The following is a 25,494-nucleotide window of genomic DNA, read 5'->3' on the forward strand; positions in this document are numbered from 1 at the left end:
CTAACTCCAACTGGAAGGGGAATAGGAACCAAATGCTACTCTGTTTTAGGTCCCGTTCATGCCTCATTTTGGCCTATCTCATCATGAAACATCAAATGTCAAATTAACTCAATGATTTATTCAACATCCATGTAAAAAAAAAAACTTTAACGAAGATTCACAATTGCAAAATCGATGTCTTATTATTTTAGCTTCAACAGTGCATATCTAAGGAAAGTATTGGACAGTAAAGATGATGGTAATTGAAATTCAACATTATAGAAGAGTGAAGTAGTAGGACGATCTAGGGTAAAAATGTAATTTTATTCTAACAAAAATCTATTAAGAAAGATAGTAAATAATTCTAGAAACATCTTTCTATGTATGAAGTGAATTATAATCAAGGGTAAAAATATAATTTCACGCTAACAAAAATCTACCAAGAATGATAGCAAGAAAATTAAATAGTTCTAGAAACATCTTTTGTGATGGTTATTACCATTAACTTAATTTGTTATTACTTCTCTTTCTTTTCTTTTGTGCGTTATTGTAATATATATTCATTACAAAATTTTACTATTACTTTAAATTAATTCTTAATATGTTTTTCTATTAATTATGCTTATACAAAATGTCTACTTTAATATAAAAATTAATTATGAATTAATTATTTACACCTTTATTTTGGCTCTAATTAATATACTTGAAAAGAAACAAGTGTGATAAAAATTAAAAATATATATTAGATTGAAATTAAATAAAAAGATGTTAAAAAGTAATTTTACAAATAAAAATGAAAAGGATGATATATTTGCATTTAAGACAACTAATATGTAACACCCCGACTTTTCGAAACATATAAATTGACTCGTATCTTCGTGGAAAGACCAGGAGGGTGGGTAATAAATTAAGAATGATGTGTTATATGATATTTTAAGTTTTCAAGTGTTGTATCTCAAGTTTTGAAGTTACGTAAGTGGTAAACTAAAAGTTGGCGAAAGCTATAGTATATTCCTTTTTAAAGATTTGTCTGAAATTTGGGTCAAATGTCTTGGACGTTTTCTCCCAATCTATTATAATTTATGGTCCCTGCAACCTATGAAATTGAAGGTCTACGAGTCTAGTTTCCAACGCATCAACCCGATCGTTCATACGACTTCAGAATGGAGAGATATTCACATTTTTGCAGGACTGCGCAAGCAGGCAAGGTGAGGTGGGTCCCCTAGGTTGGTGGAACTTTATATATATCATCTTCTTCGACTTTTCTTCATTTTTCCTTCATTTTCCTTAGTGAAGAACCAGGAAACTCACAAAACCTACAAAATCAACTTCTAGGACAAGCCAAGTTACTGATTTTTGTGACTTAAGTCCTTGATAAAAGTTGTTCTATGCTGTAATGACTTGAAAAGTTGACTTTGGTCAACCTTCTTGGAAGTCGTGCTCAGATGAAAATTCTGACAGCTAGGTTAGCTTCGGAATATTGATTTTGGTCTAGAACGACCTTTTGTTCACTTCCCGAGGCTTTAGATAGCAATTGTGGAATNGGACTTGTACTCATTTTGTAGTAGCTCTGTACTAGTGACTTCCAGGTTCTGGGAGGGATCTTTATTTGTATATATGTTTTGGGTGCTTCCGCCTGTTTATATTATTATTATTTGCCTACTCTTGTTTAATTTCTACCCTCAGACCCATTACTTGTTGTTCCGGGTTACGGGTTGGCTTACCTGCTGGTGGGTTATAGTAGGTGCCATCATGACTTGATAATTCGGGTCGTGACATATGCGTTGAGCTTATCAACATGGTATAATTTATTTTATCGATTTCCTAGCATATCGTACTTTGGTGTGTGGACAACAGGGGTTTGGGCATATTTTAAAGTTTTGAGGTGTATTACAAACTTATAATCAAGGTAAGACCCTTCTTTCACCGGCTCTAGCTTTGATAAGTTGCAAATAGCAATTTGCGACGGAAATACATATCTTTTATCGAATTTTCGTTGTATCTTCTATTCTTTTGTCTTGATTATGATCCTGCCTTGTTGTAGTATCAAAGGGGGTTGTGATTAAAGTTATTAGGATACGTGAATTCAACGAAAAAGGTATGTTAAGGCTAATCCCTACTTACGGCATGTTTCCTTAAAGAAGCAATGTATTTGGGTTGTTATCCTTGATATACTTGTAGCCGTGATTGTTGATTGTTGGCTGCTCGAGTTGATATAATCCTCCCTTGTAGAGATTCTTATTCAATTAGTAGCGTCCCTATGTTGGACACGACTTAGAGGCTATTTGTATAGGTTGCTTATAACTAAATTTCTCGCTTTTAGCGATTGGAAGGTTATTGTTACCCTTGGGGCTATTATGGTTAGCTACAGGAATGTGATCTATGCCTAGAAGGGTTATGTTCTACCTACATGGTTATATGGATGCCTAAAAGGGCTATGAGTTGCCTACGGGGCTATATTGATGCCTAGAAGGGCTATGAGTTTCCTACAGAGCTATATTGACGCCTAAGAAGGCTATGTGCTTCCTACAGGGCAATGTTGTTGCCTAAGAGGGCTATGAGTTGTCTATAAGCTATGTTGATGCCTAAGGGAGCGATGTGCTGCCTACGGGGTTATATTAATGCCTAAGAGGTCTATGTGACTGCCTACGGGGCTAGGGGACTACCGATAGGGGTATATAGGCTGATTGGCACCTTCCGGGCTTATGGGGGCCTCAGTAGGTGGTCTTGTGTGTTGTTTGTACTTGCCGAGCTTATGGGGGCTTGGTTAGGTTGTTGTTTTATTATTTTTGATAAGTTTAGATTTAGGAGCAGGTCAGTACACTTATCTTATCCTTGATTTATTTATCAGATTATTCCAGTATATCAGGATACCTCATCATAGTCTATTGCCTTTCATACTCTGTACATTATTTTGTACTGACGCTCCATTGCCTTGTGGACACTGCATTCATGCATGTAGGTCCTGACAGACGACCGAGTAGATTTCCTCAGCAGTAGGATTGAGTTTTATCCGGTTGGCTATCCCCTTTCCTCCGGAGCTGCCAGAGTTGGGAGGTTTGTTACCTTTTGTTGTATATATCTTTATGGATAGGCTGGGGCCCTGTCCCGCTAATCTTTACTACTCTTAGAGGCTTGTAGACTAGTGTGTGGGGTGTATAGCTACGTTATGGCCATATTGGCCTATGTTGTTGGTTTGCTGAAGCTTGTGAGTTGTTTGATGTATTGTATTGATATATACCTGCTTTTAGTTTTGGTAAGGATCAACGGTGAGCTGGAATGCCGATTCTAGTTACCTGTGTTTGCATCATAAGACAATGCAGGCCAACTGGCATCAGTACATTGAATGTACGAGTATGCGAGTTGGAATGCTAAAACAACATAGGCTTGAAAGGGAATTTGAAAGAAACACTTACCTTGGCTCTTCTCAACTCATGAATTCTTAACTGAACTCATTTCAATATAAAGCAATTTAAAACAAGTGCACTATAAAGAAAAGTTGTTTAAAAATATGATGTCAACTCTGTGTATACACAAGGATAAAACATAACTCTGAAATGCATGTAAAAATATAATAAACTCTGAAATGTATGTAAAAATACATTAGACTAATGTATATAAAAATACAATAACTTCTATGAGAGTTTCTCTAACCGACAACCTTCACATAAGAGTTATTGTGATTATACAACGATCTCCCTCACACTGCCAGAGCATCCTATACCCGGCCAAAGGTATAGAACCTGAATTACTAAGTGGATCCAATAGTCTATGTGAAAAGGGTTGATCAAAAAAGTATGACCCTTTTCTACCCACGATGGCTTCATGGTTTAAGGGGGCTGATAGTTGTATGAACTCTTCCCCATCGATGCTCAATACTACTCCCAAAAATGATACTAGCTCTTTATGTTTAAAAAAAACATACTTCTTCTGTGATTTGAGATTAGTGCTCAAAAACTTAGCTCAAAGGCTATCTTGGAAATCAAGTTTCCCCTCTTACTTAATTTAGAAAGCGATTACTTTTTCTAAAAACTAGCCCGAAGGCTCTTTGGAAATCTCAGTTTCCGCTCTTATTTAAAATGTGAAAATATTTTTAAATCTCTTTGGGAATACATAGTCCCCATATACTTCTTTGAAGAAAAGAGCTTCAACTTTACTCTTTACTGAACTCAAAACTTAAGTCTTAAANNTGCCAGCGCATCCTATACCCGGCCAAAGGTATAGAACCTGAATTACTAAGTGGATCCAATAGTCTATGTGAAAAGGGTTGATCAAAAAAGTATGACCCTTTTCTACCCACGATGGCTTCATGGTTTAAGGGGGCTGATAGTTGTATGAACTCTTCCCCATCGATGCTCAATACTACTCCCAAAAATGATACTAGCTCTTTATGTTTAAAAAAACATACTTCTTCTGTGATTTGAGATTAGTGCTCAAAAACTTAGCTCAAAGGCTATCTTGGAAATCAAGTTTCCCCTCTTACTTAATTTAGAGAGTGATTACTTTTTCTAAAAACTAGCCCGAAGGCTCTTTGGAAATCTCAGTTTCCGCTCTTATTTAAAATGTGAAAATATTTTTAAATCTCTTTGGGAATACATAGTCCCCATATACTTCTTTGAAGAAAAGAGCTTCAACTTTACTCTTTACTGAACTCAAAACTTAAGTCTTAAAACAAAGTTAAAACATTGGTGAAAGACTTTTGAAAACTTTAAGGACTTATCTTAACTTGACTTTGACCTTGACTGCTCTTTACTTGACTCTTAACTGATCCTTGAATTGAATTATGGATTCAAGGCTTAAGATTTTTGACTGGAAAGATCTCATGATGTTTAGGAATGATTCTAGATAGTTAAACATGAGAAAAGACCGAAAATCAATATTTGAATGTGGGTCCGCGACGCGGAGGCATAATATAATTTTGGTTCCAAAAACGTCTTTTGAGGCAAAACACCTCGTGTCAGCTCCGCGATGCGAAGCTGAGATGCTCAAATCTGGGCACTAGGTGCGCGACACTCGGTCACCCTCTAATTTCGTTCGACGAAATTTCTTCTTCATTTTTCTTCCCCAATCCACCCAAACTCGATTCTTTTTCTTAAATCACTTTTAGATACATATACCCAGCAATGTATCTGAAACCTAACTTGTAACAACCATATAACGCGACGTAACGAACTCAGAAACTTCCCAACTCAGTCAAATTCAAGAACAATATATGAACTCAAGAATAGGTATCAAGATCATCAATATTCAAATGCTTTTAGGACGAAATCAAAACTGAAATAAATATGCTTGGTACGTTATGAGAGCCTCACATACCTGATAGAAGTTAATCCTTGGCGAAACACCAAGTTCCTTGATCGATCTTGATGAATTTGCCTTTTTTCTCCTTAGCCCTAGTGTGAAATCTCAAGTTCTAAAACTGACTAAGTCCTGAATTGACCCATATTAAAATCCTAAAATCGGATTAAAATAATAGGGCAGTGAAAAGACTAAAATACCGCTTATATTCCGGATTGGACATTTCCTTAATCCAACAACCCAACTTCCAAAGGGCATAGCTTACTCATACGAACTCAGAATCGCGTAAACTCAGCGGGGTTGTAAAGATCATTCCAAGAGCTTTCCAACCATATCTGGCAGTACACATAACTCATCTTGAGATAGGAGTTATGGCCATTTGAAGTTGACCAAAACTCAACTTTTTCCTAACTAAAACAAATTTCCAGATTTTCATTCTTTCCAAAAATGACTATTTCCAATTATTAGCTTCTTCGTAGTTGTTTCAAATTGCAAGATGTTACATATATATTGATTTTGAACTCCTGAATGTAATTTCAGAGGTTGGCTTAGTGGTTGAGTTGTTCAAAACTGACTTTGAGGTTCCAAGTTGAAATCTTAGGCATTACATTTTGATTTTTGACCAAAATAAGTCATTATTAAAATCAATTCACTAGAATAATACACTTTTTTGAAATTTTACTAAACTAGTATAAATGTAGTTCCCGGTAACGTTTTATGTTATATTTTACACAACAAAAACTCAATGACAAAAAGACAAACATCTGACATAGTAAACAGACATAAAAAGTTATTGTCAGTGACGTTTTATAATTTGTTACATTGAGACATATTTTACAGCTAAAATGTGACTCACAGTAACGTTTCTCTGGAATGACTTCAATCTTGTACATGCCTCATTCATTATTAAAATTTCCACTATTAGAATGTATTCAAATATATATATATATATACACTATTACTATATAGAAAAGCCATGAATGAGACGACAAAGGGCACTTCTGAAAATATGACTTTTATTAAGGGCAAAATAGTAATTTCGTAGTGATCATTTCAGAAAATCAGATTTTTTCTCTCCTGAGAAATGTCAAATACAAGTACAAAAATATCTTTCTCTGGAAATTTCTACTCACGCTTTAAATAAACATTAGGTTCCACCTGCTTTCAAAAACTACATCTTCTTCGGACGGTTCATCTTGTGGCTTGTCAAATTGTTGGTTCTAACTTCACATGTTCTTCGATATCTTTCAATTTCGGGTAAGCAATTCGTAATTTGTTTTAATTTTCTCTTGAATTTGTTTGATCTCCATCAAAAAAACTTGTATCTTTAGTTTGCTTGATAATTCGTGTAGATGTTGTCCTCCTTATGCCGATCAAAAAAAGAAAAGAAATATCACAGAGATGTTGTTTGGAGGGTTGCAATATTATTGGTAATAGTAGGACATGAACAGGTTATAGGAAAGAGGTGGCTAACGTTTTTTAGGTTCCCTTTAGATTTCGACACGCTCAAATGACCGATTACGATCATTTCGTGGCTTAACCAAAATGAACTAATTTTATGGATCGAAAAGACTCAAGAGTCGAATAGAAAGCCTTGAGAATTAGAATCTTCTTGTGCATTTGATTCATGCACTGATATTTATGTGCTTGTGATTACACATCACTTATTTTGAATTGAAATATAGTGATTATATACTTAAATAGTTCTTCCCGCTGCAATTTTTTTAGACTCGTATAAGTTATTTTCAGATTATGTTGTTGCGCGAGAGAACTTGAATAAGGATGCTTGAAAGTATATGAAATTGATTCTATTTCTTAACTTCTATGTTGAAATTTAGCTCAAACATGTATATTGCATCCTTCCATTATATAATCCTTCCTTTTGTTTTGTACAAATGAAAATTTCTATCATTTCTTGCTTGTTTGTTTCATGAATCACACGAATAGCACCTTACTTCACTTCAACATCTTGTTCATGAAATTTATGAGTTCCTTCCAAAACACTTGAAGGAACCCCATCATTTATCAATTGGAAAAAGCCTCGTTTTCTAGATGTTTTCCTTATTTCATCAGCAATCTTCTTGCACCGATCTTCAACTTCTATGCCACAAATATCCACCACCAGAACATGTAGCATTGATTTACATATATAACTCCTCAACAGTTATATGTTGCGGGTATTCTTGCTAAATGAGTCACGAGGATATAGTATGATATAATATTTTGCTATTATTAATATACCCAAGTATGATTTTGGTTTATATTCTCTTGATATAATTCAAATGCCTATTTGGGGCATAAAACCATCAAAAGACACTTTGTAAGTAGGTGATCTATTTGTAAAAGTTTCTACCTATTCTTGCCAAGGCTGTTAATTTTTTCTCTTGCTCTGTACATCTCTTTTCCGGTTTAATTTTTTTATAGTGAGTACTCTGCTTTGGAATACTTAGCACATTTAGCAGATATGTGGAACAAATTTACATGTGATTTACGTAATTTCATTTATAGATTTAAGAATATGTTTGTTTGTTTGCTCTGGAGGGTTCTTGTTCCTTCGCCCCTTGTAATATTTTACTTATTAATAAATAAGATAGGGATCTATGTCAAATGATCCATCACAACGGAAGGTGAGAGCCCTGGTTGTTGGATTGGTAAACAAAGAAGTTATTCACATTGTGTTAATTGCACCTGCCCAAAAAGTTATTTAAATACCTAAATTCAAGGAATGATTAGGAGGCAGAACTCCATTAAAGCATATGTGTTTCTTTTTTTGCCTTATACACTCCATGTCCCAACTATGTCTCTAACTACTTTACATTGGAGTAGAAGGTGTCATATATCTTCTGCATCTTTTTGATACATAACATTTGTGGTGGTACGGATCCTCTTCTATTCAGGCAGTCCAATGTCTTTCTAGAATGGCTGCCAACTAAAGCAAGCAACGACGGATAGTATCTTAATTCATATTTTTTTTCTATCTGGTGTCTGGTACCCGCATTGAACGCCGTCTACTCTGGAAATTTCCATTTTACTCATAAGTTGTTCGTCTTCATCAATGACAAGTAGCATATTTTACTACAAGTGTCTTGATTCTCCATCAGTTCCTTTCTCCTTTGTCTTGAAAAAATTTAGTGTAGAAGTGCACATTTATATATGAACAATGAAGTGAAGGACTTAAGCGAATTGGTTGATAGAAGCAGAAAGACAATGACAACAATTAGACAACTTGAAGTATACAACTCAATATGAGAATTGAATGAAAAATCTTGAAATAGTTGAATGGAATTTGGCATTTGTTGTGTTTTAAATAAACAACGACAAGATTTATTCTTTGCTTTGCCCCTTGTCTATGCCTCACAATATCCGGTATCAATATATATATATATCATAATATTTTTTACAGATCATAATGATTTTCACTCTAACTATGAGTTATAAATTACTATGATATATCTATTTCTTCCATGCATAAATTTTCATTGTTTTTAGTTCAGTAAACCATAGGTAAACTATGTAGTCCAACCGTCTGAAATGCCTACAAAATATCTTTTGGTTCGTTGGGGCTCACTAGAGCTCGTCGGTGCTGTTAGAAGTCAACTTCTAAGCTCGTCGTTCCAAGATGCTACCCTCAAAAAGGTAATCACCTCTCTTCTGATTTTTCTTTCTCTATTTATTGCTTTATATGCTAAGTCGATTTAATCTAGGTTCCTGCTTTGTAGTTTTCATTTCTTTTTTATCTTAGGTTGAATCTTCTATTGTTTCATGAATCTTTATTTAATCTATGTTTCAAGATATTGAGTCAATGCCCTGATTTTTGCTCAAAGATGTTTATATTTTAGATCTCGAGGAAGTATTGCATCTTTTCACACTATAAACGTGGAAAGGGAAAACAAAGTTTTTGATACTAGGGGCATAAGACAAGTACTTAAGAGAAAGAAAAGAATGGAGATAACATATGAAACTTACCTTTGAGGGGATGAGTCAATGGCCTTGCATTACTACTTGAGTTACTGTCAGTTCCTTGAAGTGGATGTAGACAAAAGAAACTTGTGTTGGCTAAGCATTGCTTTCAATCCATAGAGTTCGTAAGCCTTAGCGACCACATATTTTTCCTTCAACTTTTGACTTTGTTGTTTATTGGTTTGGTTAAAGCCTAAAGGTACCATCTCATAAAAAGAGCTTAGAATAGCATTTAATCTCTTTTTCATAGGTAATAGTAATCTTGATTGGGAGCGAGAATTAGGCAGTTAACTCATATACTATCTTCTTTGAAATTGTATCACCTACCTGTGCTTTATGAGGATTCACTAGATGATCATCTAGCATAGGATATTGGTTAATTTATTTTTTGAAGTTAAACATTACAGATTTAGAAACCACACTAAAGATGATACGTTACCCAATTTCTGAATGTTAAAAAGATTAAGAACACAACTTAAAAATAATTTTGTGTTCCAAGGACATAATCCTACCAGTGTAGAGACACATGTAGCCTTCACTTTTTAATGAGTTAGCTTCAGCAAACCTATCCACTACGTAACCAAGTTAAGGACAACTTGAAAGTAGATGACTAGCAGAAGAGCATGTTCAAAATTGTCAACACAATATGTCCTTTATGATAAGAGTTCTAGCATGACAGTTGCAACTCAGTATGCATTTCTAAAGTCTTACGATTCTTACTGACGAAAAAAAACAGTAAAATAGTTAAGCACTTATGGAGGTATTGAAATAACTTATGATGATACAATAGCTTCAGAAGTACGTTTGAAAAAGTCAGAGTTACAATTTTCTTTTAGATTTATTCTATAGCTAGGCTGGTGGGAAGTTTGCGAGACAAACAAGTTGAGTGGATAAATATCTTGACTTGTGTACTGAGAAGAATTTTTACAGTGTTTGTGATTGTATTAATCCATGATTTCTCTTATTCCAAAGTTTTTCTTTTGTCCTCTAGAAACACACATTTCCTATTTTAGATAATGAGTAACATCCTTTGAATCATTCTGCTATTTGCTAGAAAGAGGAGTTTGAGGTGTTAATTATCACTGAACAAGCGGGTGTAAATAACTAATCCATGATTATCACTGACCATGAACATCACCTTCTTTTCAATATTTGAGAAATTGGTATCTATGATTACATAATCTCTGCTAAAAATAACTTTGGAGTAGTTGAGGAATAATATTGACAAGAATTTAATCTGAAATAGAGGCGCACATGTATTCCTTACTTCAATCCTGATATGTCTGACATTGTGTTACTTTTATAAGAACTGTGAGAATGAAAAAGATGTGTCATCTAAGTGATGTTTATACTAGGTTCTTTGTTTCTTGTATACTTATTTTGAGATGGAAATTCTCTTACAAGACCCTTATGTTTATAGGATTATATATATAGTCTGTTAGTAATTAGGATAGTAAATGATGATACCTTTCTTTGAAAAGGAACTGTGAGATGGGAACAAACATGATTTGGAGTAAGTGGGATCCTAAGTATTATGCTATAAATTTCATAGAAATTTGGATATTATTCTAATGAGTACTTTATTTTATGTTTATGCTTCGTTGTTTGTCCTTTTCTATTGTGTTCTCCTTTATCCTTTGGTATTTCATTGGTGTTATTTAATTATCCCGGATTTTGTTATGTGGATGCAGATTGTCTATAGATATAGATACTCTTATCTTCGTAATCCAGCTAAAATCTTTAGTTTAGAAATTCAGCTGCATTTGCTTTCTGATTTGAAGCAGTATTGCAACTTAGAATTGAGAGAATGGATAGTCATTATTCCTGTTTGATTTAATTTACTTAATGTAGTCCTAGAATCGAAAATAAGTTCTATCAGTCTATTTTTTCCCTATACATTTGAATTTTGATATGTAAATAGTTTATGTACTAAATGATGTTTCATATTTTCTCACATCTAAATGATATAACAAACAACTGTAAGATACGATTCTATCATTCTCACACTTTTTTATCACCCGGATGATGCATTCTATTTAATTTTTGCAGATATATACAATGACATGACATCACGAAGACCCAAGGAAGAAAAAAGAGAACAATATATGAACCCTCTATTCATTGAGCATAAGCCATATGCTGATTAAACGTAATGAGTTTCTACATCTCATGCAATTGGAAGAGCACGAAAACAATAGCCTACGAACTTTACACTTCCTCTTTTATTGGAAGAAAACTGAGATAAGCCATGGAACATGTGCTCAATGGGTATTTAGTGACAGAGTTGTGCATAGTTAATTAGGTTTGATTAACTACTGGAGATGACAATTGACGAGACCTCGATGTTTGATATAACCTTAATGTTTTGCCTCACCTCTCATTCAAACTGAAGAGCCTTGTGGTTTGACATATTTTTCCCTTTTCAAACTAACCATTACCCGCTTCTTTCCCTACAAGCCTCATATTATACTTTGCTTATATTGTCTAACACTTGTAAATTTGTAGATTATTCAATTTGAATGGGAAGTATCAGATTCAGTATTGTAATCTTATTTTATAGTATAACAAAGAAGTATCTCGTGTCATGTGAAGTTTCCCCGGTTGGTTGTGGATGAGGGACTTGATTTTGTTATGATCGTGAATAATTTTCTCTATATGAGCTATCTTTTGAAGTTTATTTTTCTTATCAAGTAATGTTTGTTATATGTAGTCTCAATATTTCTATCGTCTTGCCATTTTAAATTTATGAAATATCACCAAATGTAAGAATAAATGTTACGCTAATACAAGGAAGCTAAGTTTGTTGGGCCCATGCTTATATCTAGTATTTCTATTATATAGAAATGTGATGAAGAGGACGACCAAGGGCAGAAGTGTCTTTTCAAGTCAAGTCAAAATTGTCTAGAAACCTCCTTTCTTCTCCAAATCAGAACTAGAAACATCGCTATACTCCAATCCCAAAACAGAAGAACCCTTCAATTCTCCTTCAGCATTCGAGAAAACCGTCCTCTTTCAGCGCCATATCGCCATCAACACAACTGTGAGATTAATTGATACGTGGTTATGCAAGGCTTCCATGACTCCAACTCCGCCATTTGGACTCATAAGGATGATTCAAGGTAAGTAATCTAATCCATTAGTTATGGTATGTTACATGCTATTTCTAACACATTAAACCTATTTCTAGAAATATCAGCTCTCTCATCTCTTTCCCTCTTTTAGTTCTCCATACACACACTCTCTATTTCAATGAGTATTGTTGCAGTTGTGCGAAAAGTAAAGATCAAATTTAGTAGTTAGAAATAACGAATCTTTCCCTCCTTTTATGTATAAACTCTCCATTTCACCTTTATTTTCTGGATTTCTCCTTCTTATATCAATAACAATAATTTTTCGATTTTCTCAGTGTTTGTTGTTTAGAAAATTGTTGCAGAAACTATATCATTTAGTTCTCAGATAAAGCCGTAAAAGTTATTGGAAAGATTAGGCAACACTTGGCCTAAATAAAGTTACTAATTCTACTGTTCTACTACAAGGACATATTAATTGTCATGATTATTGGTAAGTACTATTTGGACACATAAAGTGTATATTGACACCTCCTTTTCTGTGATGTTTTCTTAAAATTGATAAAGTATTGCGTATTATACTCGCAAAACTAAAACCTCATATTGTTCAACTGCCACAATTGTTTCATTTGGCCATGTTTCAGATCTACTGATTTTATAGCAACAAATTTAAATTTGTGATATGCATACTGTAAGTCCAACAAATTGTTGGAGTTGAACTGTGATGTTAAATTAAAGATGTGTATAATGTATTAAAATACTATCTGAATCTTGAGGTATTAAACATGTTAGGTAGAATGTTGAATTTAGAGAGTTATCCTATGTAGAAAGAGTCATTGTCTTTTAATCACAGTAAACGACTAACTATTTGTTGTTTTCTTCTTTTAATTTCATTTAGCTTGATATTTTTGTTGCAGGATAGTTAACATTGTTTTTATTTCATTGAATTGCAATGTGTGCAACTATACGTATCTGAAATGGCTCCATACAAATACAGAGGAGCACTCAACGTTGATTTCAACTGTCCGTCACAATTGGTATACTTGTAGCCCATGCGTTGAACTATTTATTTGCCAAGATTCATTGGGGATGGAGGTTGAGCTTACGAGGTGCCATGGTACCTGTATTAATCATCACAATAGGCTCATTGTTTAATTTCTCCCCAATTCCATGATCGAACATGGTAACCACGATGAAGCCAAAGCTTAGCTGAAGAAAATCAGGGGGATTTAAAAATGTAGATGAAGAGCTCAATGATTTAGTTGTGGCAGCTGGGACTTCTAGGAAAAGTGACACCCTTGGAGGAATTTGTTGCAAAAGCAATATACTCCACATCTCACAATGACAATCATGATTCCATTTTTCCAGTAACTTAGTGGAATCAATGTGATTATGTTCTATACACCAGTGTTGCTTAAGACTATTGGTTTTGTTGTTGATAGTTCATTCATGTCTGCTGTGACCACAGACCACTGGTGGAGTCAATGTCATTGCCGCTCTGGTTTCTATTTACTATGTTGATAAATTGGGAATGAGACTCTTGTTTCTTGAAGGGGGAGTTCAAATGCTCTTTTGCCAAGTAAGTTCATTTCATCTTCTTGGACTTTTTCATAGTGAAATTTTCATATGTGCTATTACATGACCCGTTCTATTTGACATATCGTAAGAAAGAATTCTAGTTAAAATGACTCTATTCCATAGTAGTTAGCCAAACATATTGAGATCCATAAGAATAACCGAAATCTTGATACTGTGTATATAGTTGAGTAAAAACTATGAGGTATTTTGAAGACACCATTAATTTGTGTCTGAAATATCAACATTGATTGAAGAATCGAACCTAGAAATCTCAAGCTCAAGTTGATGTGGAATTTACGGCAAATAAATAAATAAATAGAAGAAGCAAGTTATGTTACAATTGTTGTTTGGTTAAAGGTTGTACCTTTACCTTCTATATTTGTACTCATCTTGATCAAAGACTACTTTATTAACTCAATTAACTTACCCAAACTCATAAAAAGAAGGAATTTTAGCTTAGAACTAAATTATAGGAACTGAATATGGAAGAAAAGAAGCTTGGTAGCTTGCTCCAATCCAGTTTCAGAGATGCAGGAGTCCAAGCCAACTGTTGGGCCATTTGAGTGCATACAAGATGCATTGGACAAGATGCCATTTGAGTGCATACAAACTAATACGGGTGGAACAACACTTTTGAAGTACTACTGATGAATTTATTCAGGCTAATAGGTTTTTTTGTTTCAGATTTGAATGATGAATGATATACACAAGTGATAAATCTATTCATTTTTCTAGGAGCAAAAGTTAGACAAATCACATTGTTTGTGCTCCTTTTTTTTTTTTTTTTGATGAATTTCAAAGTTAATTTTCACTTAGATGTATACAAATGGTAGTGATGGGGTACTGGTTCTTACCTATGAAGTTATGGTTGCAATGAATTTTATGGGAAGAGTTAGGCACGTGTAATTTTGAAGATTGTTGCCTTATCTTAAAAAGAATGCATGTGCTTTTATATGTTTTTTATGTGTGATTTTAGACATCTATTATAGCAAACATACAAAGAACTAAAAGTCAAGTCCAGACCATTTGAGGAATGAATGACAGTACCATTGCTGGTGCAAAATATTAATATTACTTGGCTCAAAATGTTTGGCCCTTTCTTTAGCACGGGCGACACTCATCTAGTATATATAAATGAGTAAGTGGTAGGACGACCAAGGGTAAAAATGTAATTTCATTCTAACAAAAATCTATTAAGAAATATAGTAAATAATTCTAGAAACATCTTTCTATGTATGAAGTGCATTATGATTAAAAGGTAAAAATGTAATTTCACGCTAACAAAAATCTACCCAAAATGATACAAGAAAATTAAATAGTCCTAGAAATATCTTTTGTTATGGTTATTACCATTAACTTATTTTGTTATTACTTCACTTTCTTTTCTTTTGTGCATTATTGTAATATATATTCATTACTCTATTTTACTATTACTTTAATTTAATTCTTAATATTTTTTTCTATTAATTATTCTTATAAAAATGTCCACTTTAATATAAAAATTCATTATGAATTAATTGTTTTCACCTTTATTTTGGCTCTAATTAATATACTTGAAAAGAAACAAGTGTGATAAAAATTAATAATATATATTAGATTAAAATTAAAGAAAAAGATGTTAAAAAGTAATTTTACAAATAAAAATGAATAGGATGATATATTTTCATTTAAGACAACCAAGAATAAAAATGTAATTTTATTATAACAAAAATCTATTAAGAGAGATAGTAAGAAAAATAAATAATTTACGAAACATCTTTCTATATATTAAGTGAATGATGATCAAGGGTAAAAAAGTAACTTCACGCAAACAAAAATCTACCAAGAATGATGACAAGAAAACTAAATAGTTCTAGAAATATCTTTAGTTATTGTTGTTACTGTTAACTTTTTGTTATTACTTCACTTTTTTATAAGTTATTGTGATATCTACTCATTACTCTGTTTTACTATTACTTCAATTTAATTTTTAATATTTTTTCTATTCATTATACTTAATAAAAATGCCTACTTTAATATAAAAATTCATTATAAAAATATAATTAATTACTTTCACTTTTATTTTGGCTCTAATTAATATACCTGAAAAGAAATAAGTGTGATAAATTAATAATATATATTAGATTGAAATTAAAGAATAAATAAAATTAGTTTCAATATTAAAAAAATATGTTTTAAAAGATGTTAAAAAATAACTTTACAAGTAAAATGAATAGGATGGTATATTTGCATTTAAAGTAAACTAAAAATGTTTACTAGATTATAAAAGAGTTGTTCTTCATTAAAATATATAATCAAATTGTTACTTTTAGTTGATTTTAAACATATTAATCTGAATAGTGAACTAATGTAAGTTTGATTTAAATTTAAAGTTGCCGGCACAAAATTTGGTATTTTTCTATTATATAGAAATATGAGGTTGAGGACGATCAAGGATAATATGGTCACTTCATATATATTTCAATTTATAATTCTATAAATTCTATTTTTAAATTTGTCAAAATATTTTTTCAAGTGGCTAATTTTCCTCCGTAAGTTACATGATTATTCGAGAAACTATAAATTATAAGATTTTTCTAGAACCAAGTCTATGACACAAATAAATAGACACTAACTCATTCTTCATTTCATTCACTCCTCAATTCTCTCCCCTCTTCATGTCTTATAACAATAAATTTCTCGCCCTTTATTTCTAATTTGCATCCTAAATATTACACACTTCAGTATAGATCACTTATTAGGAAGACCAATAACGCAATTTTTTCAACATTAAGAACTTCATTTTTCATCAATTCCCTTCACAATGGCCCTACTTTTGTAAAACAATTATAAGACAGAAGTAAAATTCACTATTTCTTAGTGAACACATCACTTCTGGGACTTGTCCATATAACAAATTTTCAACAAAATTCAATTGATCCACATTTTTCAAACATTCTAATGAATATGATAATGAACCAGTTAACATGTTAAATCCATATCAATCACAATTGCAATTCTCAAAAGGCGTAATTCATAAGAAATGCAATCAGTGAGCAAATCATGTCACCAGGTATCACAGAGACCTAGCACCTAATACGTAGAACAATAACAACTTGGCGGCGTAATCTTTGGCTGGAAAATGTACACTATGAATGAGTGTATACTAAATTAGCTATTTGGTTAGTTATTTCGTTGCTAAGGCATATATATATAATTTACTAAGTAGTTTTAGATGTCCTTTTGTCTATTATATATGAGTTGAATTTTGTTGTACTTTCCCTTTTTTGCGTAGGTTTGTCTGTTCTACATTTTTCATATGTGAAGAACATAGATCCAGGTGTACCGTTGTTTTTGTTCAACTACATCAATCGGAAGCTTCATGGTATCTATGAAGCTACAAGCTCAGGTAAAATGAATATCAGTCCATATGGTTGGACGTTAACGATTCTGGAAGAACTGAATATCCTACATAGGTTTTATGTCATGTTTTCTTCATATGTGATTTATTTGGTTGTGTTGATGCTTTTCTTTTTATGCTTTCTCTTGTTTATATATGAAGGTTCATAAATTTCCATGTCTGCACTACAAACCATTGGCGGAAACATTGTTTAAGCCTATAATTCAGGATAACTATTACAATGATCAATATCATTTCATGTTTGAGCTAGATCGTATTCAAGCGGCTAATCTAATCTCCAAGTTCTCATATTGTGTATTGACTCCAATTTTCTAGTGTCAATACACAAGAAGAGAACTTGGAGATCAAATTAGCCGCTTGAACACGATCTAGCTCAAACATGAAATGATGTTGATCATTGTAATAGTTATCCTGGATTATAGGCTTAAACAGAGTTCCTGCCAATGGTTTATAGTGCAGACGTGGACGTATCTGAACCTTCATTTACGAAAACATATAAAGGAAAACATCAACACAACCAAATATGAAGAAAACATGACATAAAACCTATGCAAAAAATTCAGTTCTTCCAAAATCGTGCAACCATATGGATTGATATTCATTTTTTCCGAGCTTGCAACTTCATAGATACCATAAAGTTCCCGATTGTTGTAGTTGAACAAAAACAACAATAAGCTGGATTTATGTTCTTCACATATGAAAAATGTGGAGCAAGCAAACCTACACTATAAAGGGGAAGTTAAACAAAACATAGCTCACATATAACAGGCAAAAAGACATTTAAAGCTATTTAGTAAACCATATATATATATATATATATATATATATATATATATGCCTTAGCAATGAAATAACTAACCAAATAGCTAATTTAGTATACACTCATTCATGGTGTACATTTTGCAGCCAAAGATGACGCCGCCAAATTGGTTTTTAGTCAAAGTTATTTTGTCTTCTTCAATAATCAGTTGTTGTGACTGGTGCATGCAAAAGTAGTTCATACAGTAAAGGTATTCATGAAAGGTTCTTAGCATCACTAAGGTCGTATGTACTATGTACAAGACCATCACAAAAGCTTTCCTTTTGACCGTTTAGTCGCGAGTTACATCTACTACAAATTCCTCTTATATCTCTCCATACATATCTTGTGGAGAAAAAAGAGAAGGCTAGCATTGTTTAGAATTCCATGAAAAACATGTCTTCTAAAAGAGAAGGCATAGGCTTCAGAACATAAGATGAATGACAGAGAGTCAATACTTCATAGAAAATTATATAGCTAGAATTGCACATACCTTTCACTAGGACAAAACTCCAAAGAAGTAATATTAGTACCCAAGTGCAACCTCTTGTGCAAAGAGGAGATCGTCACATCAATAACACAGGCATCACCATCTTTGCTTCCCCTGCATTTAGATGACAAGCATAGTTTCAGATCAATGCATCAGGAAACTAAACGCCGCAGCAGATAGGAATGCAAATGGGATGGTGCTGTTAAAGCCTATGTGGAATGGAGAAGGTTACAACTTATGTGGATGCGGGGGGTTGTTGGAACAAATCTGTTTAAAATTTAAAGGGGGGGGGGGGTTGAGATAAGATACAACTAGGTGTCTGAAGTTGATGTTCTGAGGGATGACATAAGCAAACAAATTTTCAAGATATAAATTCTGGATATCATAGATATTTTGGAATTCTTCTTAGTCTGAAATTTTGATTTAAAAATATTGTTCCTCATCATTAAATTTTGATCTGAAACTTATTCTTTACTTCTTTTTTATGTTTTATGTTTCTTTTTGTTTCTGATTTGTTGGGTTCAGAAATGAGCACATAAATGTACAGTCAAGTCAAAACGAGAACAAAATGGAAAAGAAGTAAATAACTATATGCTTTCCTTTTATAGTTTAGTTACTAAAATTTAAATTTTCTCAGTGATAAAAAAAAACCACACGCTGTTTCAAAGAGCAGCTCTTCTAAACTAATTGGTAGTAATCCTTCACCATCTACATCATTTCTATCAGCTTTTAATGAGGGAAAATGCATAAGTACTATACTGAACTAAGACTGAAGTTCTAGGGACACTTTATCTTTACCCTATTACCACCCTTTATACTATTTTAGCACCCTGAACTATTTCAAAGTGTAATAAACACACCCTTAAACGTCATAAGAAGGATTCCACTTTTTTCCGGTGGGGAGAGGGTTTTCCCTTAATGGAGTATGTGTGTGAGAAAGAGGAAGTTGATTTAGTAGAATAAATGGATGGGAAAACGTCGGAAAAAATTCATCGGCGACTTCTGTACGTGGTGAGCATGTGAAAAAATCAATTTTAGTCCTAGAAAATGAAAAAAAAAAAAAGAATTTGACTCTATTTCACAAAGAAAGAAAGGAAAATAATTAAAAAGATATCAACTTAAGTTTTAATGTTAATTAATTAAGTGTCCAAAGTAATCATATTTTAGCATGCCTCCGAGTGAGTGAGCACACTCATTGTACCATCTCAACACCGAAGGGTGTATTTATAACACTTTAAAATAGTTCAAAGGGGTAATAGGATCCCCATAAAGAAAAGGTCTGTTCCTGAAACTTCGGTCATAGTATGTTTTGTGTTGTGGTTACTGAAGGAAAAAAAAGGCAAGTGAATCTAATTTGAGAAGCTAAAATAAATAATACTACCTATTACATGACAATAATTTTGTATTACCTAAATATAACAAAATGGAAAAAAAAATCTTCAGCGGGAAAAGGCGAGTTGAAAATTATGTGGGTTAAAGGTTCAATCCCCCGCCCCATTGCCACCCCTAGCTGTATAACACCAAAAGCCATGTATGGGAGGGGATACATTCATCAAAATGAAGATGATGGTAGTTGAAATTCAACATTACTAGAAGACACAAAAGGATAAAGATCTTACAATGCGAGATATTTTCCATCCAAACTAATTGTCATATTGGAAGTTGGCTTTATTAAACATGCTTTTATGTCCAATTTTCTTCCATGTACTGATGTCCCAAACCACAATCAATGTCTTATTGCCTGTTTTATTGAACCAAGTTTGGATAGTTACACAATGTTTTCAATAAGAAAAATTCCACAATCTCAATTTAATAACATCATTAACTAAAGCCAGACTTTAGAATACCTTTCTGAACAGTAGTGAACAAAAACAGTTTTGTCCCATCTTTAGAGAACCTGCAAAGCTCAATATTCTCATCCTGCAATGTGGAAGACAAGATATTATAACATCAACATAAAAATGGATAGCCAATTGTCTAATAGGTAAGACGCCATATTATTCAGAACTTAGTGCATTTCGTGACAAAGTTACTGGAACACCGTCCCTATGTGTTCCATATTCTGGCGGCACGATCTGTGGACGTGGAAGCTAAGAACTCTGAATCTAAGCTGTATATATATAAAAATAGGAAAAGACATTAAAATCTTGATCAAGAAAATCATAGAAACAATAATTCTTAAGATTCCATAATCCATGGATTAAGTATCATTTTTGTAACTACAATAAAAGGCATAGTAAATTCAAGACTCTTAAATCTTTTGAAACTTTTTTTCTAGGAAGATTTCATGATCATATTCAATAATCAGATTCACACTTCAAAACTCAAAGAGTATAGCATGAATGCATATATTAGGGTTTCTTGATCGGGAATGTATCGTTCTTGAAATATCAACATGTTTAGTTCTTCTATGACATTTCACACTTCTAAAATGTTGCCAATGGATAAAGTATAATTTTGTATCCAAATTCAATTAATGTAGCTTTACATCCCATAATATTCACCTTCAAGATATAACCCTGCAAATTAGGTCACCGTTTGTCTCCTTATTCACTTTCAATTCCACATGAGAGCAAACTACTTTAAACACTCAAATAAGATCACACAAAGAAATAACAACAATTTGACAACCTGGTGTGATGCGTAACAGATGAACCAAAAAGATAAAATCCACATGGGACTATAATTGGATGAAAAAACCACTTCATTCTAATCTTTAAAGTGAAAAATCTACATCAGAATTGTTAAAAGACACAAGACTAAGATCCTTCACTTCATTTTTCCATCACTTAATTTCTTTAGAATATAATCAACGTTTTCAGCACAAAGTGTGAGAAAAGTAAGAGAACAAGATGTATCACTAATCAACGCAAGTGCACAGACACTGAAGATTATAGGTCCCCAGAGCTCATATCAGGTAAATTTTCACATAAATAACGGAGGATTATGTACAACTATAAAATCTGAGTAAAGCTAACTATACCTGAAATCCATGTCTGTGAAAGACTTGTGAGCTTTAGGTTCATCCACAATAATGCGCATAGTTGGCCACTCAAAAAGTCTAAAATGTCCATACTTTAAGATTCAAAGTAATACAAAGTCAGGACAACAAGGCAATATCCTCATGACATATAGGAGACATAATTTTTCACAAAATTGCTTACAACTCCACCTGTGGCTAATTTGGAGCCATCAACACTAAAGGCCATGCATTTTTGTGGACCAATATCTTGGAGAGGAAACTCCTTGCACACAAATTTTATATTATATTCATGACCATATAACTCAAACAACCTGCAGGAAACAACAAACAATAAATCGACTTCCCAGGCTAAGAAATAAATAAAAAGCAAGACAATAATCATATTAAAAACTCAGACTAGTCAACTGTATGGTCCTTTGTTGGGTAACAAACTTAATCAGTAATGTGAAAAGGTAACTATCAGCCAAAACAAGACTTGGACCTGAATAACCTTTGCTTCAAAAGCGGGTCAGCACAATTGAAAGTTGCAAAGACACATGTCCACACAGGAAGATAGTACTGTGTTGAATTTTTATGAAAATATATACATAATGGAATTTTTTTATTTTATCAATAGATGAAAAATCATGAATGCAACATTTAGGATCGTCCAACCATTGCTACTCGTATCACTAGAAATCAGGTCCCNGAAAATATATACATAATGGAATTTTTTTATTTTATCAATAGATGAAAAATCATGAATGCAACATTTAGGATCGTCCAACCATTATTACTCGTATCACTAGAAATCAGGTCCCGAGATGTTCTTACCAACATATACTAATGATGCCAAATTATAATCTTCCCCTATCACATAACATGCTCATGTTCAGTGACCTTCACTGAGGTTTTTGATCTACCTCCGAAACCTAAATCCATCTTTTTAAATGGCTAATGCCTAGATTAGGTCTTAAAAAGGGGTTGTCCATAAGAAAAAATTAACTTCAGGCTGGCATGACCTTGAGGTTCACTCAAGATCCGGATTCCCTCTGGACTAATTAATTACTTACACAGGGAATACTTAACAGAGCTGACCAACACTTTTTAGGTCAAGAAAACAAACTCACAAGGTTTCTACATGAAAACATATCATAATAATACTCATCGACCAACAGTACTCGTCTTGTTTACCAATCGCGTAGTAACACAATCACTATCACAACAACAAAATCATGCATTAATAATCTTCTATCAATATACAAACAAAGCCAAAATCAACAATTTGGAATCACAAGGCATTAAACTCATTCATATCTTGCTTAACAAACTACCAACTACCAAAAATATCAAATCTTTTTCACAACAAAAACAGTAAAAACCCAACTACCGGAATAACTAAGAATTAAAATTGAAAAGGGTTTAAATAATTACTTGCAACCAATAGTGGTAGAGCACACAAATTCATCCCCATTTGGATGTACCGCAATCCTCACTGGCTCTCCACCTTCCTCGAACAAATACGTCGCCTAATAACCAAAACCCACAATCAGCAAAAAATCACAGAAATCATAGAAAATGCAGCACCCCACAACTAAAAAACTCATCTATTTATACTAAAAACAACAAATTCAAAAATTATTTAATGAAAACAAGAAAAGGGTACCTTGGGAGAAGAAGAAAGAGAAGTATTCTCGGAATTAAAGGAAAAAATTTCGAATGAAGAACAAGTTCCGGCCGACTTTTGAATCACCACCAGATGCGCATTTTTCGACCGTTTGATCCACGATGCACACGTCACTTTCCCTTCCACAGATACATCACTACCGTCCATTTTTCTAATCTTCCAAAACTGTACAAAACACAAAAACCTCAAGGTAACAACAATGGCGGAAAAAAGTTGAGGTTTTTGAGTTTCAGTGAAAATTGTAATTTATAGAATTATTTTTATTTTTATTTTTTTGTTTTTTGTTTTAATATGAAGTGTGACAATATATAAGGATATATGGTGGGGGCCAAAATTAAATATAGTCAACAGATTTTAGGATATTCCAAATTAGGAGTAGTAATTATGTGCGAATACTTTGGAATTAGCAAATTATAATAAATTTTGCACATCTGTTTATAGTTCTGGCAAAAAATAAATTACTTGTTTTGACTAATTTAACAAGAGGAAAATCCAAAAAAAAATAAAAATGGAAAACACCTTTAAATTCGATTGAATTTAATACTATCTCAGTCCATTTTTAATTGTTATAATTTCTTTTTTTAGAGTCAAACTATAAAAACTTTGACTAACATTAATGATGCATTTTTTCATCATATTAATATAAAAAAATGCAACTTATAATACTTTTCATATAGTTTTGAATATCTAAATTTTTGTTAAGAATATCAAATTAATGTAATATAATTTAACTTTGAAAATTAATCAAATACATGATAAATAAAAGTGGACGGATGGAGTACTTTCATTCTTGAATTAATGACAGTTTTAAAAATACATTTTTACTTGACTAATTGAATTTAAATACAACTTGATCTTATAAAATGACTGAAATGCACACCTAAATTTTCATAAAGTTTAAAAGTACTTTCAACACTTCTTTTGGCTTATTATTAACACATGCTTCTACAAGGGTTTGAGATTGTTTCTTATGTCATGTGGAAGATTGGGGTGTATGCAAGTTTAGTTAGTCAAGTAGAGGGTGGATGTTTTTGAGTCTGTCAATAGTTTGGGGACGAAACTAATAATTTTCATCAAGTTTAGGGATATCTTCAACACGTCTCTCAGAAAAGGAAAAAAAAAGAGTCAAAAATTAAACACACGTGATCTATCATTTTTTTTTAAAAGTTTCACATTTTGATTATTAATTATTTCGTTTTTCTACATGAATTATCACGTATATATGTATTAAAACACATCTAGTTGAATAAATAATGACAGTTAAAATAGAAAAAGGAAATAAATCATAGTTTATGACATAGGTAATGCTAAGATGTGTTTTAATGTATATATTATAATAGTCCATATAAAAAATGACAATATTGATAATTGAGATGTGAAACTCTTAAGAACATGATAGTTTCAACATGATTTTGATCGTTAACTCAAATAATAAGATAAAGTATGTATTCAAAAGTTTCATACTATATTATACACTCTTTTTGGAGGTATGTATTTGGTATGAATGAAAATATTCTCCCTAGAAAGAATATTTTCCTCCATACCAAACACCCTCGCCTCCATTTCACTTCAATACGTCTCTATTTAACAAATCACAATATGGTATTACATTCTTTTATCTCTAACTCTCCCTTGTGTAGAGTCTGTTAAATATTCGATATTCTAAATAAAATTTTTTGTAACATGCATTAGTTAAGGGACTAAAATAACACATTTTAATTTATTAGAAATCGAATGTGCTAAGTCATATAACACAAAAACCGAATTCACAAAAAGATAATAACTTTGAGGATCAAAATTACCATTTCTATTTTAAAAAAATAATAAGTACAAGTTAAATGGTGATACCAAAATTGATATATGTGCACTTTGCCCCTTTATTCTTGATCTTTTTTTTAAAAAAAAAAAAAAAAAAAAAGTGGGCCAAAGTGAATGAGGACATTAATGGACAGCCCAACAAGTTCTAAAAGTGTTGTCTATGTTTGCAAATTTTTAATTTTCAAAATTATAAAGAATAATATTAGTTAAAATCTAGTAATATCATCTTACTAAAAATAGTTGTTTCATATTAGTTGTCCACCTTACTAAATCAAGAAAAAATTGAATAAAATTTTTCCTGTATTACCATTACAATTAATTCTTTTTGATAGTGTTCACATTTGTTTGTAAAATCCCAAAAAAATTTCAAGGGGTAAATTAATAAAATTATCTTCTTATTTATGATTTCTCAATATGCGGGTAAAAAGGAAATTGATCAGTTAATATGGACATAA

General features: G+C 32.4%; 2 pseudogenes; one reads left to right on the top strand and one right to left on the bottom strand.

Annotated features, from left to right (window-relative positions):
* Positions 1-13,273: 13,273 nt before the first annotated feature.
* Positions 13,274-13,975, top strand: LOC125848976 (sugar carrier protein C-like; annotated as a pseudogene).
* Positions 13,976-17,568: 3,593 nt separating this feature from the next.
* Positions 17,569-23,439, bottom strand: LOC125846994 (SEC12-like protein 1; annotated as a pseudogene).
* Between the last annotated feature and the right edge of the window lie 2,055 nt (positions 23,440-25,494).

Source organism: Solanum stenotomum, chromosome 12 (genome assembly GCF_019186545.1).
Source record: "Solanum stenotomum isolate F172 chromosome 12, ASM1918654v1, whole genome shotgun sequence".
Classification (NCBI taxonomy): Eukaryota; Viridiplantae; Streptophyta; class Magnoliopsida; order Solanales; family Solanaceae; genus Solanum; species Solanum stenotomum.